Genomic DNA, 24,534 nt, shown 5'->3' with positions numbered 1-24,534 from the left:
TCTGGTGCTGTAACTGAAAAGGCATATGTTATAAAGATAAACAAAACTGGTTTTGTGTCCTAGTCTCTTCTCTCATGGGTATTTGTCCTCCAGCAAATGACTCACTTGAGTCTCAAACTCCTCACCCTTAAAAAGTGGATAATGACTCCAAGTATCTCTGGGATTGTTGAAAGACAAAAGTTTAATGTATGTGAGGCAGTTAACACAGTGCTTGGCAAAAACTGAATATGTGTTGATATGTCTTATTGCTATTGTTAGAATTTTCAATCTGTTAGGGTGTTTCAAATTATCTGATCTTTGCCTCACTAAGAATTCCACATAGTTATGGAAATGTATTATGTCCTGTCATAATGTTTTACATTAGGAAACAAAATGAAGAATTAATGCCACCTGGATATTTTAAATGTTGCAGCTTCAGGGTTACCTAGAAAATAGTGCTTAAAGTTGTTTTCTGCCAATTCATCCACACCAAGGAGTGTGGTTTAATTGCAAGCGCATGGTGTACGTGGGTACACAGAGAACTGTCTCATTTGTGTCTTCCCGTCTGCCAAATCATATAGAATCGACTAAAATAAGTGAAATGGAGAATGAGCCAATTTTTTAAGAAGCTTTAGGAAGGACACATGTGATATATTGGAGAAATGCAAGGCCAGAAATAAACAGTAGTATAGCACAATCTTTTGCTAACAGTGACATTTCCAAGTTTGGGCTAAATTTCATCAGTTCCCTGAGATGCAAGCCAGGAAGTGGTTGGGATGTTACTCTGCATGTGGCCTCGTTAGAGTTTTTCTCAACTTTCAGCTATGTAATTTCAGTTTCCTCCAAACCTTGAAAAGTTTAGTTTTCCGGTAAATTTGGGTGAGTACAAAAGTGTGTGAGGAATAGAAAATCTGAAGAATAATATTGGTGGTTTTTAAAAGTTTCACTAGACCACGAAGGAAGTAGAGACAGCAGAAGCTGAGGTCAACAAAATGAGTATCCCCAACTTGGCAGGTAATTCAGCAAGAGACTTTGATACAATCTAGAGTTAAAGGTTTTGGGGCTTAGAGGAAAACAAGCAGTCATGTTATGCTTAAGGATAGATACTTCCCACAAAAGGATGAAAATAGCTGGATAGTTAGGACTTTTTTTCCCCACTAGAAGCATTAAGCTCAGATTATCATCATATGCAAGTAAGATGCCAGTGACCAAAAGTTTCTGTTAATTTTTATAACCCACTAGAAGATTACAGAAACATTCAGTGATTCCCCACAGTAAATGTAATCACTTGCACTGTGTATAATGTTGTTCTGAGAACATCAATTGCTTAAAATTGATAACAGTTCCACCCTAGCATTATATAGCCAATTATGTGTCTCTTTCATTTGTCACACCAGATTAGATTTCTGGCCCATCTAGTTAGGCCCATCTAGTTAGGCCTCTGCCAGTGACCAACATAAGCAATGTTTCACTGTGAGGGGGAAAAAAAAATGATGATAAATGATGTAAAATAAATGAACTGGCCTCACTGTGTATGCTTCGCAAGAAAACTAGCATGCAATCATATAGGCTTATTTGCATTTTTAATACAAATATACAGTCTGATGTAAATAATGAATGAAAAATGCCATAACATATTTTGACATAAAAATTTTGTCAGAACATCTTTAAGGACTTTTGTTTGTATCATTCTGAATACCAGTTAAAAAGCATTGTCACACTTCTGGTAAACAAACAAAGAAAATTCCTCAATTGCCTTAAATAAGAAAGTTAATTGGCTCATGAATGAAATGTTTCAAGTTAAGGCAGTGTTAAGGAGTGGTGTTTACTGGTGTTTTAGCTCTGTTCCATTATCGCCATTCCAGTGTCAGTTCTGTCTTCAATATAGCTTTCTTCATGTTGGCTTGAAGTCTTGAAGGTATCCCATCATATCTTCAGAAATATTGTGATGATTAATTTTATGTTCAACTTGACTGAGCCAGGGATACCCAGATATCTGGTTAAATATTATTTCTGAGGATGTTTCTAGAAGAGATTAGCATTTAAATTGGGGAATTGAATAGATGGTCTCCTCAGTGTGGGTGGGCTTCATTCAAGCCAATGAGGGCTTCCATAGAACAAAAGGTTGGATGAAGGTTTAATTTGCTTTTGTCTGACTGTTTGAAAAAGGACATCCATCTTCTCCAACCACTGGTGTTCCTAGTTTTCAGGCCATCTGACCCAGAATGGAATCTATGCTAACAGCTCCCTGGTTCTCAAACCTTTGAAATTCACCCCCGGCTTTCCTTGAAGTCATCCTACAGGTGGTAGTTCATGGGATTTTCCAGACTCCATGGTCATGTGAGCCAATATCTTAAAGTTAATATTTTTCTGTCTCTCTCAGTTTCTATCTCTGTGTCTCTCTCTATCTCTCTGTCCCTTTTTCTCCCAAACACACACACACACACACACACACACACACACACACACACACACACACACACACACACAAATACATGTATTCTGTATTCTCTAGAGAATCCTAATGCATACATTTTTTTTTAAACATAAAAGGGGATATCACAGAAAGTCCTCCATTTGCTTAAGGTTTTCAAGTTTGTTTCCATACAAATGTACATAGTAGGCTCTAATGATCTTTTGTATTTCTTCAGGGTCAGATGTGACTTCATCTTTTGTGTTTCTGATTGTGTTTATTTGGGCCTTTTCTCTCTTTTTCTTGGTCAGTTTAGCTAGGGGACAATCGCTCTTGTTTATCCTTTCAAAGAACCAGCTTTTTGTTTCATTGATTTTTTGTATTAGCTTTTTGTCCTCTATGTCCTGGATTTGGGCTTTTATTTTAGTGATCTGGATTCTTCTGCTGAAATTAGGGTTTTTGTGTCTTGCTTTTGCAGCTTCCTTAGGTGGCTTGTTAGGCTGTTAATTTGTGCTCCTTCCATTTTCTTCATGTGCGTTTGTAGGGATATAAATTCCCCTCTTACTACAGCTTTCATGGCATCCCAGGGATTTTGGTAATATGTTTCTTCATTTTCATTTGTTTCCAGGTATCTTTTAATCTCTGTTTTGATTTCATCATTGACCCAGGAGTTGTTTAGCATCATGCTGTTTAGTGACCATGTCTTTGTAGGTTTTGGGGGGACCTTGTTGGTGTTAATGTTTATTTTTATTCCACTGTGGTCTGAGAAGGTGCATGGTGAAATTTCAGTCCTTTTAAATTTACTTATGCTTGATTTAAGGCCAAGTATGTGGTCGATCTTAGAGTACTTTCCATGTGGTGATGAGTAGAATGTGTATTCTGTGGTCTTTGGATGGAGGGTTCTGTAGGTATCAGTTAGGTCCATCTGATCAAGAGTCACATTGAGGTTTCACATCTCATTGCTGATTTTTTTGTCCTGATGATCTGTCTAGAGTTGTGAGTAGGGTATTAAAGTCCCCAGCTATGATGGTATTGGAGTATTACATTACCAGACTTCAAACATTACTATAAAGCTACCATAATCAAAAGAGCTTGGTATTGGTACAGGAACAAGCATATAGACCAATGGAATAGAATTGAGATTCCAGAAGCAAAACCTCAATTTCTCAATCAACTCCTCTTCGACAAAGCCTCCACCACCTACCACTGGGGAGAGGAGAACCTATTCAGTAAATGGTGCTGAGAAAACTGGCTGACCACATGCAGAAGATTGAAACAGGACCCAGATCTATCCCCATACACAAAAATTAATTCTAAATGGATCAGAGACCTAAATGTAAAACCTCAAACCATAAGAACCTTAGAAAATGCAGGACATACCCTCATGGAAATTGGAACTGGCATTCAATTCCTGAACAAAACCCGAAACCCACAGGCCATAAGAGAGAAGATAGACAAGTGGAACCTCATTATACTGATAAGCTTCTGCAAAGCCAAAGAAGCCATCAAGAGAGTAGGGAGACAGCCTGCAGACTGGGAAAAAGTATTTGCCAACTCCAGGTCTGACAAAGGCTTAACATCTTGTATCTACAAGGAACTCAAATGTGCTGAAAAGAAAAAAGCAAACAACCCCATTATAAAATGGGCAAAAGATATGAACAGACACTTCTCAAAGGAAGACATCCGAACAACCAACAGACACACGAAGAAATGCTCAACCTCACTAATCATCAGGGAGATGCAAATCAAAACCACACTGAGATACTACCTAACTCCAGTCAGAATGGCAATTATCAATAACTCAAAAAATAACAGTTGCTGGAGAGGGTGTAGTAAAGAGGGAACACTTCTACACTTTTGGTGGAAGTGCATACTAGTGCAACCTCTGTGAAAAACAGTATGGCGATTCCTAAAAACTCTAAATATCGACCTCCCATATGACCCTGCAATCTCTCTACTGGGATTATACCCTGAAGAACTCAAATCACTCTATAAAAAAGATACCTGCACATATACGTTTATTGCAGTATTGTTCACAATAGCAAGAACCTGGAAGCAACCATGCTGTCCATCAAAAGAGGACTGGATAAAAAAATGTGGTACATATACACAATGGAATATTATGCAGCCATAAAAAAGAACAAAATCATGAATTTTGCAGCAACCTGGTTGGAACTAGAGTCTAAAATACTGAGTGACCTCTCACAGAAACAAAGATCTGAGTATCACATATTCTCACTCATATAGTGGACCTTGAGCATCCAATGTAAAACTATAATAAAATGACTGACAGTGGTGGGAAACTATGGGGGGATGGGAGATGGGATTAACAGTAGTAACTATCTGTCTGGGGATGGGGAGACACCTCTTATCAACAAGGGTGCCTGAAGGAAGCATATTTGTATACCTGACCCTTAACTGTACCCCATAATATCATAGTAAAAAATATAGATTATTAAAAAAAAAAAAAGAAGAGACATGTTTGCCACAATCCCCACTACTCTATTTTAATTTCCCAAAAACCGAGGCCAAATGTCAGATGCAATTCACTATCCACCTAGTAGTTGAGAAATCTTTGTTACCAAGCGTCTAAGCATAAAGGGGTCACACACACACAAAGAGGGGGATATAAGGCCTCTTGTTCTATCATCAAAATAACAAAGGCTCATTTTACTTTGATTTGCTCATTTTAGGCCATATGTTAGGAAAAAAATCCTTCAATTTTCTTATTTTATCATTTCTTTCACAAAACTTTTGCAAGAGTAGCATTTCTGGCCATTGTTTTAGATATCTTATTTTTTCATTTTGATAAAGAAGGATTACCCTGTCTAATTAGAGGAGATACTAAGGTCTTCCATTTATTAGCAAGTTCTCCTTGAGAAAATAATTTATCTCCTCTACCCTTGAATCTTCCTGTGCTTACATTGTCACAGAAATTATTTGTTCTGGGTTTTTCTCCCTTTACTGGATTTACGCTTCTCTAAGGCAAGGGTGAGATTTTTTCATTATATTTATACTCTGCTATATGATGCCAAATTCATAATAGATATTCAATATGTGGTTGGTAACAAATAGCTTAAACCGAAATATAATGAAGTAGTATCATGCCATGCTTCAGAAATGCCTACACAAATTCATTTTGCATTCCTGTGCTGATATAGCTCCATTCCTTCCCTATTTTCTTCATCTTCAACTTGCTATGGGTTACTCCTTTCACTTGATGAGAAAATGTGGTGATGAGAAAATCTAATCTTTACTCAATTAAGCTCTTTTAAAAAATATTCACTTAAAGCCTGCTGAATTGAGTGCTTTAGACCAAAGAGAAAAAAACTAATGTTCTCATTTAGGATAAAAATGTCTATGTCTTGTGGTCAAAGGTAATATCCAAATCCCTGCATACTTTCCTAATAAAAACACACAACTTACTGTTGCAGCTATCTATGTATCAGCTATTCATCAATATTCTGGGTAATTTATCTATACTTCATTTAGGGATCATCCAATAAGAAGGCGCAATCATCAATCTTACTTGGGGATTTCAAGTGGAAGTAGAATCAATTCTAGAAAGAAGAATATTAAATCAATAAAGGAGAATGAATTCACAATCAAACCCCTTGAGAAACTTCTTGGTTGGGTAATGGACTTATCCCAAGATCATCTAAGTCTTGGGGTTTTGCTCTTGCATTAAAGGCAGTTGTGTAGCTTGAACCATCTTCCATAGGGAGTTTGTGCTATTGTTGTCTAATAATATGGAAAGAGAATAAACAAATATGTTTCCCTTCCCCCCATGCACCTTTGATTACTATCTCCAAAACTTGGACATATTAATGAACATTTGCTTTTTGCCAGACACTGTATGGTTCCCTGTAATACAATATCTGTATATTTTATCTCATGGACAATGAACTAACTCCAAACTGAAACACATTTCTTTTTACAACCTTCAAACTGTATCTTTTCTTTGAGAAAGAGATGGTAAAAGAAGAGATAACTAATAACATTGATCGTGACATACAAGTTCTGACAATTAAGTTCTCAAACTTGCCAGCATGAGCTTAGGTTGGCAGCAGTGTACAAACAACTCACTAAGGTTTCATAGCCTTGATATATCAGTGTCTCATAGCTGTGTTCATGTCGACTTGTGGTGGTGTCTTGCTGAGTGACAATCATTATTGTCATTGTGGGTTTTTGTGTGCCATTAAGAGAAAGTCAGAGTTTAAATTAGAGCAACAAACAGACACTAAATTTCTTGTTAATGTTGGCAGGAGTGGAAGTGAAATCAGAGACATGTTAGTCCACGTTCGTGGGGATAATGCCATGAAGAAAATGGCAGTGTATGTATGGATGAAACGTTTTTCTGAGGAAAGAGAAAGCGTCACTGATGAAGAGAACTCAGGACAGACAGTAGTGAGAAGAACTTTCAAAAACATTGCGAAAATTCATCAAATTATGGGTCAAAATCATCAGCTGACAGTGAGAAGCATAACAGACCGAATGAACATTGATAGAGAAACAGAAAAATCTTAACTGAAAATCTTGGCATGAAAAAGATGTGTGGGAAAATGGTCCCAAAAGCACTCTTGTAACACAACAGTGCACCAGCTCACACAGCACTTTGTGAGGGAGTTTTTAGCCAGTAAACAAATAACTTTATTGGAGAACCTTCCCTACTCACCCAATCTGACCCCCAACGTGCTTTTGCTTTACCTGAAGATAAAGGAAACATTGAAAGGAAGACATTCTGATGACATTCAAGGCATGAAGGGTAATACGATGATAGCTTGGATAGCCTTTCCAGAAAAAGAGTTTCAAGATTGCTTTGACTGGTGGACTAGGCACTGGTGTCAGTGCATAGCTTTCCAAGGGAAGTACTTCAAAAGTGATCATAGTGATATTCAGCAGGTAAATAGCAGATTTTATAGGATGAGTTCACAACTTAATTATCAGACCATGTGTATTTTAAGCATTAGTTTTCTACTTAGACATTGTTAGGTAGAGCAGGAAACCAACAAGCTTTTGGGCAAAGGAAGATGGTATCTTAACTGTAAAACTGGAACACTGGTACTGGGACTTTACTCCAGGATTTTAGCTATGACAACATCATGGCTGAAAATAGCCACTGTCGCATATTAATAAGTTAATTGTAATAAGTAAGTATTACAAAGTTGAAAGCCTAATTGATTAGTTTCTGTTACTAGGACTATGACTTCAGTGACAGCAAGTATCAATGTTAGGCTGCAACAAAGTGGCTGGGTTTTCTGATTCCAGGGAGAAGGTAACCTTTGCAGTATACTGGAGTCTTGTAAAGAAGACTAATAAATCATAACTGATACATTTATTGTTTAATGAATGCAAAACATTCATGTAGCTAAATGACAACGCTAAGATGACCTGTGCATGTGTTGGTTTATTTTTTAAGTTTTGGTCACTTTGTCTTCAGCATAAAGTTTTCCAGTTTATGTTCATTGAGAGCATCTTTTTTTGTTTAATGAAAAACAAATAAAAGAGGACACCATGAACAAATCATAGGTAGCTTACTTAAGAATAATAATTTTAGGTGAGTGTTTTTGTATTTGGAAAGTTAAATCATATTAGACCATTTGTTTTATAAAGTTTCAAAGAAAAAAACTGCTAAATACTTAGGGGTGGACCCTTGGATGTAGGAAAAAGTTCAGTAGTTCTGGGGATAGGTAATAAACTCCAGAGCCAGTGCCCCTAAAAGGCTTTGGTATGTGGACAAAAAATTCATAAAATAATGTGAAATAACTAACACCATTCATTCACATAATCTGAACGATGTACCTATGTACCTATGATGTATTCATAGGTAGAAGCAATAATGAGATGATCCTACTACCCTTATTATTTAGTTCAGATGTATAAACTGAACATTCTAGACTCTAGATTTTCCTGCAATCTTCAGAAAACATTCAAGGAGCAAATATTGGACTTCCTGATAGTACAGTCCAAAGTAGTCAGAGTACCTGGTAGAAAAATACCAAAATCATTAGCACATTGCTTTAGCGAAATATCTTATTACGGTTATTAAGGTGTTTGGTTTTATAAGTAGTTACCTAAAATTAATATTCTACCGTCTCCTTGTCAGTTTGAGTGAATTCCTTCCTCAGAATTCCCATAGCATCCTGTTTATCACTGCATCGTAACACTTCTCAGATCATGTTAGAACAGTTCGTCTATGAGCATTTGAGGATGAAGATTCTTTCTTACTTGTTATGCATCCTCAGGACCTACTATGGGTATTACAACACAGTAAGAACTTAATTTTTCTTTCTTTTTTGTTTTGAGTTGGCATCTCACTCCACCGCCCAGGCTGGAGTGCAGTGGCATGCTCACGGCCACCCCAGCATCGACCTGCTGGGCTCCAGCAGTCCTTCCGCCTCAGTCTTCCAAGTAGCCAGAACTTCAGGCATGCCCTACCACACCCGGCTAATTTTTTTTAAAATTATTTTTATTGTAGAGACGAGGTCTGGCCAAGTTGCCTGGGCTGGTCTCGAACCCTTGGGCTCAGGCAATTCATTTACCTCGGCCTCCCAAAGTGCTGGGATTACAAGCTGAGCCACAGAGCCCAGCCCATTTTTCTTAAATAATCAGATTCTAAAATCTGTGATCAAGAGAAGACTCTCAGCTAGCTACCAGTCTGGCTGAAAACTGGTTTCACTACAATCTGGAAACCAGAAAGAAAAAAAAAAATCTAGTTATTTTGCCTTGATTTCTTCCAACACAATGAAAACTCTAATCCTCATATATACTGAAGTAATATCTTTAAAATTTTTCTAAGTTAACCTGAATAGAAAGGAAGGAAAATGCACATATTAAATCATTTATCATTTATCTCACTTTTTTCTTTGACATCTGAAGTCCCCACATTGAACAATGATGCTGCCATATACGATTGGAAAATGTTACTACATACAACATTTATTCAATTAACATACTCTTTTTGTTTTTGTTTTTTTTTTTAGCATGAAGGCTAGAAGTCACAAACGCTGACACTTGGGTCAAATTCAACCTTCCACCTGTTTTGTAAATAAAGTTTAATTAAGACACATCCACTCTCATTCTTTTATGTATGCTTACTTTCAAGCTACTAAAGAACTCAATAGTTACATGGAGATCATATGCCCTGCAAAGTCTAAAATACTTACTATCCTCTTCTTTATAATAATAAAAAGATTGTCAACTCCTATTAGAATAGCAGCTCACTTAAAGTTTCATTCCTTAGCAAAGTTTAATGACTTTCATACAATTCTTTAATTTTGTATGGTCTTGCATGGTTTTGTAATTTTAAAATGTTTTATCAGCAATACTGTTCCATGTTGTCATCTTCAATTTACATTTTCAAAACATATTTAATAAGTTATAGACTAAGGTTTTTGGGTGTCGTTAATAGAAGTCTTGATGCTTTAAACCAAATGTTACATGTATTTAACTGTTTATGCCAATTCTTCTTATTTAAATAAATCAGAATTCCAATAACTTTCCTCAGGGAAAAAGGTGATAGATCAGCCTTTCTAATCTTTCTTTTAAAAAAATTAGCTCAATATCAATATAATTTAAATCTAAAGTTTTTATATTTTCATAGCTAAGTTTGTTTTTTGGCAGGGGAAGAGTGTATATATCATGAGACTAACAAATTTCAAATTTTGACTTAGAATAACATTGAAATTTCTTCCCCAATTTCTTTCTCTCTCTCTCTCTCTCTATATATATATATATATAATGTATATATATATATATAATTCCTCTATGTGTATATATATATATATAATTCCTCTCTTTCTATCTTAGCCATTTCTGGAATCACAAGGTTTTACCTTCAGTAGAGACAGAGGCAGAACTGAAAAAGACTGACTAATCAAAATGAGTTTAGCAAACTGTCCTAGCAGAGATTGAGAGATCAGGAATAATATAAGCAATAAATGAAAGGGTGTTCCAGAAAGTCAGAAGTCAAGAGTTTTTGAAGGCCAGATTGTCCTGACATTACAAATCTTAAGGTACAATTAATTCTCCTTTACTTCTCTCCCAAGTATTCTAAAATAAGAAAACTGTTTCACTTATTTTTTTTAAAGTATTTTTTGCATTTGATCAAGATTTCTCCTTTTTTTTCCAAAGCAAACTGAGATTAAAACAAAAGCTCATCAATTTTATAGTACATATGTACCCAAAACGTACATAGTTCTTTCAGATTTCCTCAAAATAGTTGTTTAGACAACAATGGAGGACAAGAAAGAGAAACAAAAATCTCTAATTCTTGGGTGATTCTCTTCATTATTGAGACGTTAGAATTTGTTCTCTTGAAGAGGAAACCTTCTATTAATCATCATTACAACTGATTCTTTCTCTATATTACAAAAAAAAAAATTTCAGATAATCTAAGAAGTCATTTCTTTTGTTGGCTCCTTTATAGATTACTGTCCATTTTCTGTCCTTATAATTTATCTGAATTTGGAATATTCAAAATCATTGAACTCCTTTACCCTAAAGATCTTTTTTTCCTTTTTTTTTTTTTTTTTGGCATGCAAGTGACTTCTCAATGACATTTGTTTCTTTTGATACCTTATTCTTCAATAAAGTATAATTTTGCTTCTTTAAAACTACAGAACTATATCTTAATAGCTCTAGCTTGTTTGCTAAAGATTTAAGTTCAACTGCCTATTGAACATCTACACTTGAGTGTCTTCCAGACACATGATACTCAATATTTGACCATCTAAATTCGTCTTTCAAAACTGCCACTTCTCCAGTGATCCCTCTTTAAATGAATGGATTTATACTTGCCTAACACAGCAAGAGAGACAATCATCTGATTATGACACTCCTCTGTTTAACAAGTTTTAATGGCTTCCCTTTCCTTTAAGGAGAACATTTGCATTCCTAAACTTGCTTTACAAGTCCCATAATGCAGCAGTCTCCAAACTTTTGGTATTAGGGATCCGTTGTGTGGAAGATCATTTTTCCACGGACCGAGGTGGAAGGTGGGCTGGAAGGGAAGTGGGAGGTTGGGTGAGGGGTTTCTGGATGATTCAACCACATAACATTTATTGTGCACTTTATTTCCATTATTATTGCATTGTAATATGTAATTAAATAATTAAACAACTCACCTTTAAAAAAAAGATATGTGGATGGAAGTGGTAAATAAGTAATGGGCAAAACATGCAAGGACTAAAATGAGTGTTGGATTCTGATTTAAAGCCTGCTACCAGACACAGCTATACAATTCAAGTGCATCAACTCACATGCCACTCAATGATACAGTTTTGAATGAGCCTGCAAGCTATTGATTTATTATGGTCTCTGTGCAGTCATACCTCAAAGCTGACGTTCATCTGTATTTGCAACCGCATCCCAGCGCCATCATCACCTCCTCAGCTCCACCTCAGATCATCAGGCATTAGAGTCTCATATGAATCGAGCCTAGGTCCCTCGCATGGACAGTTCACAATAGGGTTTGTGTGCCCCTGTGAGAATCTAATGCCGCTGCTGATCTGACAGAAGACGGAGCTCAGGCAGTCATGAGAGTGTTGGGGAGCGGTTGTGTTTGCTCACCTGTTGTGCAGCCTGGTTCCTAACAGGCCACAGACCAGAACCAGTCTGTTGCCCGGGGAATGTGGACCCCTGCCATAATGGTCTCCAGCCTTGTCTCTTAAATTCGTATTCTCCTTTATAATCTAGTAACTATCACTCAATTTATTTCAGTTCCTTAATAGTCCTATGCTTTTTCTGATATCTATATCTTTAAATATGCTCTTCCCTCTGACTGGAGCATGTATTCTCATGTTGTGTAATAAAGATAGTGCAGATGGGAAAAGACATATCTGTTTGCCATTATATTCGTACCCTGGAGCCACTGAGAAGCTTGGGTAGATGGTATAAGATTGCAAAGAAATAGTCAGATTGTTTGATTAGTTATTCTGTTCTGGATATTTCGATTCTAGAAGTTTTGTTTTGGTGGTTATTGTAATCTGTTTGTTTTGAGGCAGACTGATGAATTTTTAAATGTGCATGTATAGGGTACTGAAGTAATCTGAGAAACAGCAAGTACACAATTTATCACAACCATGTTCTAAATAGTTTCTGAATTTTGATGGCAAGCTGCAGTCATATTTTTTTTCAGAAGCAGAGCCCCAGCTAGAAGCCTTGCCTCTCCTCACTGTGGGAGAGCCATATTCCCATGAGTGCCATGGGGAAGGCAAGTTACCCATGGGGATTATCACATGGGACAATGGTTCCTAGCTGATCCTTTAAATACAAGTGAAGTGTGCATGTCATTTATGCCTAAATCATGGTATACCTGGGCAGGAAGAATTGTAAATCATGGTATGCCTGGGCAGGAAGAATTGTATTTTCAATTATTTTATTTACGATTCCAATAGTTTGTCAATTTTCTTTCCACTTATCTTACGTGTTAGCTTTTTCTTGTTTACTAACTTTGTGTTACAATTTTAGATGCAGATTAAAAATTTAAAGAGTTCGCATTACTTTAACTTTCATATTCTTTTTATTCTTTTTATTTTATTTCATTTTTGAGTTGTGGTCTCACTCTGTTGCCTAAGTTGGAGTACAGTGACCTCACCCTCCCAAGTAGCTGGAACTACAGGCAGGTGCCACCACACCCGATTAATTTTTTTGATTTTTCTTTGTTGCTGTTGAAATGAAGTCTAGCTCTGTTGCCTATGTTGGTCTTAAATTCCTGGGTTCAAGCAGATCTCTTACCTCAGTCTCCCAAATTGGTGGGAGTGCAGGTGTAAGCCACCATGCCCAGTCTTTCATATTTCTAGCTTTAGATTGGTGTGTTACTAGTAATATGAATTTGTTAATTTTAATTACTTTGTAATATTTATTATTTAACTAGATGCTTCTGCTTTTCAACAAAAAAATTGTTTATCATAGAAATAATCAACCTACCCACATTTTTATTATTCAGGTTGTTGGGATGCTTGAAGACTGCAGTGTAAGTGTTACAGTATCTCCCGATGTCTTCCACATAAAGTGCTATAGACTTACAGAAGTTACTTGGGCCCTGTGAAAATGACACATGATCTAATCAAGCATTAACACTACTGCTTATCCAAGAAAATAGTCTCAATTTTGTTCTACCAGATTTTACAACTGGAATCAGAGAAATAACAGTAAAAAGAGATATCAAGATAATTTAAAATGATGTGCATAATTCAATTCTAATAAAAAAAATATTTCTTCCAGCTTTCACAGATTTTGCCTCTACTACTCTTAGATTTTATTTTATTTTATTTTATTTTACTTCATTTTTGAGTTGGAGTCTCACTCTGTCACCCAGACTGGAGTGCAGTGGCCGCTCCCGGCCACCGCAGCCTCGACCTGCTGGGCTCCGGCGATCCTTCCGCCTCAGCCTTCCAAGTAGCTGAAACTACAGGCGCGCGCTACCACGTCCGGTTCATTTTTTGATTTATTGTAAAGATCTGAGGGCTCGCCAAGTTGTCCAGGAGGGTCTCAAACTCACGGGCTCAGGCAATCCGCTCACCTCAGCCTCCCAAAGGCGCGGGATTACAGGCTGAGCCACCGAGCCCGGCTTTACTCTTAGATTTTAAAATTAAATTTCAATCGCTAGATGGTTATATCAGCCCCACTGAGTCCATCAACATGACAGAATGTCTTAAAGAGATACTAACAAATCACCCGGGCGTGGTAGCGCATGCCTGTAATTCCGGTTACTTGGGAGGCTGAGGCGGAAGGGTCACCGGAGCCCAGCAGGTCGAGGCTGCAGTGGCCGGGAGCGGCCACTGCACTCCAGTCTGGGTGACAGAGTGTGACTCCAACTCAAAAAATAAAAAAAAGAGATACTAACACACATACATTAGGCATTAAAAATCCTCTCTAATTATTGGAACAGATGGTGGGAAAAGTAAATCTTGGAAACTACTTTGCTAACAGGAGCTTAACTTATTCAGAAAAAAAGTGGACTTTGCTTCTAATCCCATTGAAAAGCTGTTTTTAAAAAAGTAAAAGAGAAGTCGATATTTGAAAATAAAATTTGTGTTTTATTCAGCACAAGGCAAAACAAGAAACACAGTATGTCTCGGGACATGCAGAAAATTGATTGCAGAAATCAGGGCATATAATCTACATAAAAACAACAGTGATACATAGTGGTGATTGTATCGGGTTAGTAAATCATGACAGTGGCAACATGCCCAGCCATAAGTCATAGTGCTTGATGGAGACTTTAAATATGTAAGTAAAGATAATCACTTTTGATGATTCTGCTGCTAATATGAATGCATTTTTAAACCTACAGAAGTGAGTCACTGATTGGTGGCACACACTTTTATTAAATTTAATATTGCATATAAACTTTCAGGATGCTAAGTTTGGATACACATAATTAAGTTTATGATGAAAATAAAGCAGTTAAATTTTTTGAAGAACCATAGATTTAGCAACTGACTTAATATATAGCCTCATTAAATTGAGTTCCTTTTCTGGGGTCTATAGGATGAGCTCTTAAAGTATGGTGGTAGTATATCATTTGCATATATTGTAAGAATTTGTAAAATCCATTAGTAGTGCATTTGTAGAAACTTTAGTTTATTTTAGTAAAGGGACTATGATAATTAGAAGGTTTTATGCATAAGTTGTTGCACATGACAACTCTATTTTTTGCATCATGACTCAATTTCATGACCTTTACAGAAAGTTCACACACACACACACACACACACACACACACACACGCACATAAACGTTCAAATAAAAAATACTCAAGAGAAATAACATTTAAAATACAGACTACCTAACACTACAAGGCTAATGTTCTATTACTTACTATTTTTGAAAATGACAGATAGCATGGGAATTAATCATCTTGGACATCTGTCCCTTATAAATCTCAAAATATATTAGCAAAGCTGTCATGTATCTGTTAGAAACACCAAGACCCATCACCTCTCTGGTGGTGGTTCCCTAAGACAAAAACAATTTAGCTGGCAGAAATACGAGGATTGTCCCAGAAGTAAAATCATGTATTAAGAGGGACTCTCACAAAAACAGGAATTTATTTATTAAAAACTATGTATTTATTCTTACACATTTAAATTTCAGTCACTTTTGGAGTACTCTCCATTTGATGCAGTACACCTATGGAGACACCTCTTCCACTGCTCATCAGTTTTTGAACTCATCAGTTTGATTCCTTTTACTTCTGCCATCTTTTATTTCACCTCTTCCATATCAGCAAAATGTTTCCCCCTTGAGGTCTTTTTTTCATCTGGGAGAACAAACAAACAAAAATAAAGTCACTCAGGACAAGATCAGGTAAATAGGGAGGACGGGACATGGAAGTCATGCCGTTTGGAGTCAAAAACTGCTGAACACTCAGTGAGGTGTAAGCAGGTACATTTTTAAATCACCCATCATGAAATGTGCAAACATGTTGAAATAATTTCCAAAAGAAAGTCTACTGAAGCCAAATGCAGCATCTCACAACAACACTAGCTGGTACACTGATGTCAATGGGTTCCTAGAACACTTAACCTAATTCCCGTTCCCCTACCCTCCCTCATATTTACAGCCTAGTGATTTTCTCCAAAGGCACTAAGACAATACATTGAAAAAAAAAGACACTCTTCAATAAATGTTGCTGGACAAACTGAGCAAAAGAATGAAACTAGAGCCCTATGTGTCACCATATATTAAAAAATCAACTCAGAATGGATAAAGGACTTAAACATAAGACATGAAACTATTAAACTTTTAGAAGAAAACACGGGGAAAATGCGTGACACTGATTTAGGCAACAGTTTTATGTGTAAGATTTCAAAAACACTGGCAAAAATACCCCCAAATAAACAAGTGGAACTGTATTAAACTAAGCAGCTCTACACAGCAAAGTAAACAACAACATGAAAAGACAAACTGTAGAATGGGAGAAAATATTTGCAAATGACTCATTTAACAGGGGATTAATATCTAGCACATACCAGTAACTCAACAGCAGCAAAGCAAATAATCTAATTAAAAAGTGAGCAAAGGAACTGAACAAACATTTCTCAAAAGAAATACAAATGACCAACAGGTATATGAAAAAATGCTCTGCATCACCAATCATAAGGAAACACAAACAAACCCACAATAAGATACCACCTCATATTAGTAAGAATGGCTATTACCAAAAAAAAAAAAAAAAAAAAAAAAAAAAAAGCACCTATATTTGGCACCAAACTGAGACTGTGGACAATGGATGTATTAAGGTTAATTTGGGAAAACAATCAATTGTGATAATATTTCATGTTGCTCCCCCAATTTTAGGTCAATTAAATTAAAGCTCTACTATGTGGTTCTCATCAAAGCATAATAAAACCTCAAAAAAATGACTATTACCAAAAAGACAAAAAAATAACAAATGCTGGCAAAGGATGCAGATGGAGTGAAACTCATCCATTGTTGGTCTGAAGGTAAATTAGCAAAGTCATTATGCACTGCAGTACAGAGGTTTCTCAAAAAACTAAAATTAGAAAGACTATATGATCCAGCAATCCCACTACTGGGTATTTCTCCAAAGGAAGGGAAATCAGTATGCCAAAGGGATACGTGAATCCCCATGTTTATTACAGCATTATTCACAATAGTAAAGATATAGAATCAACCTAAATGTCCATCAAACAGATGGAAAAAGAAAATGTAGTGTGCATACACAAGACTATTCAGCCACGAAAAAAGAATGGAATTCTGTCATTGGCAACAGCATGGATAGAACCGAAGAATATTATGTTAAGTGAAGTAAGTGAGGAACAGAAGGATGAATACTATACTGACTCCTATGTGGGAGCTGAGAAAAATAATTGAACTCACAGAAGTAAAGAGTAGAAGTGTGAGTGTTAGAAACTGGGAAGGGCCAGGGGCAGTGGCTAATGCCTGTAATCCCAACATTTTGGGAGGCAGAGGCTAGAGAATTAACTGAGCTCAGGGGTTCAGGACCAGGCTGAGCAACGTGGTGAGACCTTGTCTCTACAATAAACCAAAAAATCAGCTGGTCATGGTGGCACAAGCCTGTGGTTTCAGCTACTTGGGGCGGAAGGATCACCTGAGTCCAGCAGGTCTAGGCTGTGGTGGCAGTGAGGGAGTCTCCAACTAAGAAGAAGAAAGAAGAAGAAGAAGAAGAAGAAGAAGAAGAAGAAGAAGAAGAAGAAGAAGAAGAAGAAGAGGAGAGAGGAAGAGGAAGAGGAAGAGGAAGAGGAAGAGGAGGAAGAGGAGGAAGAGGAGAGGAGGAAGAGGAAGAGGAGGAAGAGGAGGAGGAAGAGGAGGAGGAAGAGGAGGAAGAAGCAGCAGCAGCTGGGAAGGGTAACAGGGAGGGGAAGATGGGGAAACTTTGGTCAACAGATACAAAGTTAATGCTAGAGAGAAGGAATGAATTCTAGTCTTCTGCAGAAGAATGAATAGTGTTAACTAGAATTTATTGTATATTTTCAAAAAGCTAGAAGGGAGGACTTTGAAAGTTCACAGCACAAAGAAATACCAGTCTGAGCTGATGGATAAGCTAATCACCCTGATTCGATCATCATAATTGTAGACACATACGGACATATCACTTTGTATTACAAAAGTATGTACAATTACTATGAGGCAACTGAAAATAGGCTCAACCTATAATCCTGCACTTTGGGAGGCTGAGGTGAGTGGATCACCTGAGCCTGCTGGTTCGAGACCCGCCTGGCCAACTGAGTGAGACCTCATCTCTACAATAAATCAAAAATTAGCCAGGTGTGGTAGCACAAGCCTGTAGTTTCAGCTACTTGGAAGGCTGTGGTGGAAGGATTGCCTGAGCCCAGCAGATGGATGCTGGGGTGGCTGAGTGTGCCACTGAACTCCAGCCTGGGCAAAAGAGTAAGACTCCAACTCAAAAAATAAAAATAAAATAAATAAAAATAAAAAATATAAAAAAATAAATAAACAGGTGAATTTCAATGGCTATGGCCTCTTGTTCCCCACCCTTAGTCCCACCACTTGCCATAGTAAAGAATTTACTCTGAAAACAACAGATGCTGGCATGGGTGCAGAGAACAGGGGACACTTCTACACCGTTGGTGGGAATGCAAACTAGTTCAACCTCTGTGGAAAATAATGTGGTGACTTCTAAAGGAACTAGAAATTGACCTTCCCTATGATCCAGCAATCCCACTTCTGGAAATGTACCTGGAGGAACATAAATCATTCTACAGAAAAGACATCTGCACACACATGTTTATTGCTGCATTATTCACAATAGCAAAAACATGGAACCAACTCTACTGACCCTCAAAAGTGGACTGGATACAGAAAATGTGGTAGATATGCACAAAGTAATATTATGCAGCCATAAAGAAGAACAAAATTATGGACTTTGCAGCAAACTGGATGGAGTTGGAGACCATGATATTAAGTGCTCTATCACAGAAACAAAGATCTGAATAGTGCATGTTCTCACTTATACGTGGAACCTGAACACTAGTCACATTAGCACAAGGGAGGGATCAGCAGTTGTGGGACACCCCCAGAGGAGGCAGGGAGTGGGGGCATGGAACAATACAAAGGGTACCTGGTCCTAAACCAGAGGGAGTGAGGACTTGTTGGAAGCCCAAACTTCACCTGCACATAGACAACTTATGTACCTAATCCTGACTTGTACCTCACATTTCTATAATAAAATAAAGTTTAAAAAAAAAAAAAGAATTTACTCTGTGCCAGGGAAACATTTTAATCAATTGCAAACCTTAATATCTTCTCACTAAAACCTTCTGCCAATTTGGTTTTTCTACCCAAATGATAAACTAACAATCCCCTTTCATATTAAAGAGTCTAGGAGAGTGAGTGTATCCTACGGCAAAGATCATTTAAATAAAGAAAGACTCGTGCTACAATTCTATCCCATCTCTGTCCTGATGGGCAGACTCTCTCTCTCTCTCTCTCTCTCTCTCTCTCCCCCCCCCCCCTTTTCCCATTTCTCTTGTAATCTTTTATTTGTCTCCACAGTTTCTGTCATCTGACATACTTTACAGTAGTCTTTTCATTTACTTATTATCAACCTCTCCTCTCTAAAACATAAGTTTTGTAACAGAAGGATTTTGTCTATTTCCTTGACCACCATATCTCTAATATCTAGAACAGTGCCAGACAAACAGTGGGCACTAAACACAGGTTTATTCCATTAAAACTTTCCCTTTATGCTGAATGTTCCTGTCTCCCAAATTAATATCCCAAGTCACCTATGATCAGATTTCTTACTGTTTTTGCCAAATGTTAAAAGACTGACTATGCAACCTGTTGAGACTAATGAAAAATGAATTTTTTTCAGAAATTATTAAGAATTTCAAGATAAGAACAGCAGAATATTAAACTAAGCACAAGTACTCCTGAGGGCACTGACCACAGTACAGTTCTCATACATGTGAGGCCACTCTTATTCAGAACCCTTCATGTTCAGACTATTATATAACCAATAAAGAAACGGACATTCTTTAAAACTCTTAAATATGCCATCATTCACAGATATTCAACTATAAGAAGAACCAAAGTTGGAGTACCAGTTCAAGTGAATTGAATCACTGGAGAAGGAAACTATTACATGGAAGCCTGGATAGGATGGAGTGGTATTACCATTTAAAGATCACTTATTTAAAAAATTTTAAAAGACCTCCAAGTTCACTTTTAAATATATGTTAATAGTAGATCTCCATAGGATTAATAATATTATGTATCAAAGCACATGTTGGGCTGTGATGTGGATTACTGTCACAGCTGATGGTGATCCTCTGTAAGGTGGTGTTTAATCTGAGTTTAACAGCCACTGGACACCCAGGACCGGTATAATTAGACATCATTCAAATCTGAGGAAACAAAGTTGAAAACTGAAAAATGGCAAAGAAGACAATTGATATGACAAGTAGGACTGTCTAGGCAGAAGAAGAGGCATAGTTAAACAAGACTCATTAGAGTGGCCCAAGACAAAATGAGATATAATGATCAAATGAGAAATTTTAGTGCCGGTGTCATAATTGCAACTCTTTGGTGACAGCAGCCCTTTCATGAGCACTTTGGCATATCATACAGAGGTGAACTAAGCAGGGCTAGAATGCAAAATTTTATCATATATATTTCAGAATCCATTTTTTTCTAGAGCTTAGCATTTACATAATCACAGTCCCATAAGTGCCGATCAAAATAATTACACAAGTATGTTTAATATTGTAAAACTACATTTATCTCCAATGAAAAGCTATGTTTAAACTAGCTGTATAATGTCAAACTTTCACCCAGAATTTATTTTAATGTCTTTGAGTGCCACTCCAAAAGAAACTCATTTTTTTTTTCCACACCGCCACTCCAGGACTATAGAATCCAATTTTGTCCATAGTGCTTCTGAATTTTCACAATATCTGGAATTTTAAAAACGTAGTCAGTTGAAGCCATTTTGGATAAAAAGGAGAACTTCCTTCTTAACATATATAAGAAGTGCTAACTATTCATTTTCAAAAGAAAACAGACATTCAGAATAACACAGGCTTACTTTTGTATTCTGAAGTTTTGTGTTTCATCTTTGGGAATACTAAGAAAGTGCTATTAAGAGACATTAATTTAACATATTCATCCCAATTTAATCATTTAATAAAATATACTCATGATGTTTGTTGTTGTTTTGCTCTAGAAGCTTCTCAGCCTTAACTTTCTAAAATGAAATACTACTCTCCCTGTGATACTTGAGATTGGATAGTTTCTTGTGATTTACTTTATAATTATATCACCAGTGAGTAATAATTGTAAAAAAAATAGTCAACAGCCTAAGCTAAAAATTTCTCAGAAGGGAAAGAATTTTTGTGTAAGAGGATAACGGAAGTTCTCATGGCAAAATTACACTTAAAAATAGGGTATTCAGAGATGGGGAAAAACAGTTTTCTCAAAACAGTGATCATATTAGAACAGATGTGATGATTGGATCCTAGCCCAAATCTTCATAAAATCTCAACTCTGTTAGGATATAGCAAATAAGGTATCAAATTCATTAGTTAATAGGAGATAGGTTTAATTAAATACTGGACTCATACCATCATCGTTATGGTGAGGCCAATTAGGCAGCAGATTTTTGTGAAAAAAATCACAAGACAGAATAAAAGATGTACCTTGGTAGTAATATTTAATTCAGGTTACTTAGAGCTCAGTCTTGTGACCTTGTGCCCTATCCGACCTATACATAATTCTGACACATTTTGCCACTTGGCTTAGAAATCAAAAAACTAAATTCACAATTAGGCTGTTGAGGCTTAAAGAAAAGGTAAATAATTTTGAAAGTGATTCCATTAGACCTATGAATGCATATTTTCTCCTTAAATATTTTTGACACATGCATGTAAGTAGGATCTTTTTAAAAAGTGCTTTTCTCATATTCTGCTCTCTCTCTCTCTCTCTCTCTCCCTCCCCACCTCTGTGTGCCTGTCTCTGAATTGTCTGTCCTAAGCCTCCCCCCTCCACTCATAGTATAGTATTTCCTCAGAATTGTGTTTTTCTTTACTTTTGTATGAAACCCTAACATTTTTAGGAAACATAAAAGGTAACCTGCAGTTACAACATCCATTGTTCTTACACACAAAACATGACAAAAAATAGGAAGAAAATGTGATAAGATACAATATTTATGATTTTTAAATGAAAGAAATTTAAAACAAAAGCTTTAACCTTTTAATTTAATTCAGAATTTTGTTTTTGGTTCTTGGCAATAAAAACACTTACCTATTTGCTATTCTGTGAGATGTGTACAAAACACAATACAGGTTTCTGTCTTCCTGAACATTATAATCTTTTTAAAAATATATATATCATTTTCTTTTATTTTCAGTGTTTATAGTGGACATAATAATAATATATGTGTGATGGTGTGATACATGTATATATTACACAATAATCAAATCAGGGTGTTTAGCCCTTTCATGACTTCATACATTCGTTTTTTTTGTGTGTGTGATGAGAATATTCAAAATCCTCTCTTCTGGCTACTTTGAAATATATTATAATATTAGTGACAGTCACCCCACTGTACCTTGAATGACAGTCCCCAACCTTTTCGATATCAGGGACAGGTTTCATGTAAGACAATTTATCCACAGACAGGGTGGAGGGTGAGGGAGCTTTGGGAGAGGTAGGGGATGAGGCTGTCAAACCTCACTGCTATGGTGAATCTGTGTTTGCTTTTGCTCTCTGGTGCTAGCATCATTGCTGCCTCAGCTCTACCTCAGGTCATCAGGAATTCAATTCTCATAAGGATCACCCAACTCAGTTGCCTCGCATACGCACTTCACAATAGGGTTCCTGCTCTGATGAAAATCTAATGCCGTGGCTGAACTGACAGCTGACAAAACTTCGCTTGCCTACCCTCACCTACTGCTTTGCTACCTGGTTCCTAACAGGCCATGTACCAGTAGCAGTTCCTAAATGGCCATATACCAGTACCCCAGGCCTGCACTCGGACACCAAAACTTATTCTATCTAAATGCAACTTGGTGTCACTGACTGATCTCTCCCTTTCCCCTCTACCCACCCCCTTCCCTTGATAACTGCTATTCTAGACTTCTATGAGTGCAACTGTTTTATATTCCACATATAAGTGAGATCCTGTGGACTTGTCTTCCTGTGCTTAGCCTATTTCACTTAACATAATGTCCTCCAATTTCATCCATGTTGTTGTAAATAAAAGGATTTCATTTTTTGTGGTTGAATAGTATTTCAGTGTGTATATGTACAACAATTTCCTTTTTCTCTTTCCTTTCTTTCTTTCTTTCTTTCTTTCTTTCTTTCTTTCTTTCTTTCTTTCTTTCTTTCTTTCTTTCTTTCTTTCTTTCTTTTTCTCTCTCTCTTTCTTTCCGAGTTGGGGTCTCATTCTATCTCCCAAGCTGGAGTGCAGTGGCACAATCTCAGCACACTGCAGCCTCAACCTCCTGGGCCCAGGTGATTCTTATTCCTCAACTTCCCTAGTAGTTGAGACTACAAGGTGAGTACCACTATACTTGTTTATTCTTTTCTTTCCTTTTTTTTTCTTTTTTTAGAGAGAGACTAGGTCTTGCTATGCTGCCTAGGCTAGTCTCAAACTTCGGAGCTCAAGTTACTCTCCCTCCTTGCCCTCTCAAAGTACTGAGACTAGAGGCACAAGGCACCACACCCAGTTACACCACATTTTCTTCCCCTGTTCATCCATGAAAGTACACTTAGGTTGATTCCCTGTCTTGAGTAGTGAGAACAGTGCTGCAGTATGCATGGAAGTGCTGATATCTCTTCAACATAATCATTTCAATTCCTTTGGATGTAAATCCAACGATAAAATTGTTGGACCTTTTTTATTCCTTTGCAACTACACTATTTCCCAGAGTCTGAAAATAGCTACTTTTTATATTTTGTCCAGCTGTCTAGTTGTTTCTGGCAGAAGAGAATAAAAAGACAATCTTAACCTCTCAACACTGGAAGCAGCAGACTCTGTTCTTCATTGGAGCAGACACTCAGGGTCTCTCAATGTTTTAATATTTTAATGTAAAACAGCTTTCAACTTACTGAGAAGTTGCATTGATAGTGCAAAGAACTTCTTTCTACTCTTCAACTAGAGACTCTACTCAAGTTTCACCAGTTGTCCCAGTAGCATCTTTTGAAGGGAAGGAAGGTTTTAGTTGAGAATCATGCATTTTACCTGGACATCTTATCTCTCCAGTCACTTTCTATCTTAGTCAGTCCATCATTCTTGTATTTTATTTTTTGATTTTCAGGACTTCAACATTTTTGAGGATTATAGCTGAAAAAGTTGAGGAAACAACACCCCAAAATGCCCCAAGCTAAAAGCACTTGAGAAACAGTATTAGTGGAAAAGCCCATTTGAACTGCTTGTCCTTACCTATAGCAAGTCATACAATTCCCTGTGAGAAAGTTCCTTCTTGTTCCAATGCAAGAAGATAACCCACATCGCCAGTGACTGAGACGTGATGCTGCAATGGACCTGAATAAATAAACTTACTAAGATAACCTGTATCTTCCACTAGCTTTACACCACTCTAAATATCTCCTAACTACTTCCCTAGATTTTACTACTCCTGGGTTAGACCCCTCTGTCTTGACATTTCTTCACAAAATTTATC

This window comes from Carlito syrichta, unplaced genomic scaffold (assembly GCF_000164805.1).
Source record: "Carlito syrichta isolate Samal-C Ts95f unplaced genomic scaffold, Tarsius_syrichta-2.0.1 Scaffold305080, whole genome shotgun sequence".
Lineage (NCBI taxonomy): Eukaryota > Metazoa > Chordata > Mammalia > Primates > Tarsiidae > Carlito > Carlito syrichta.
The sequence above is the reverse complement of the archived record's forward strand: the minus strand, read 5'-3'. Positions refer to the sequence as shown.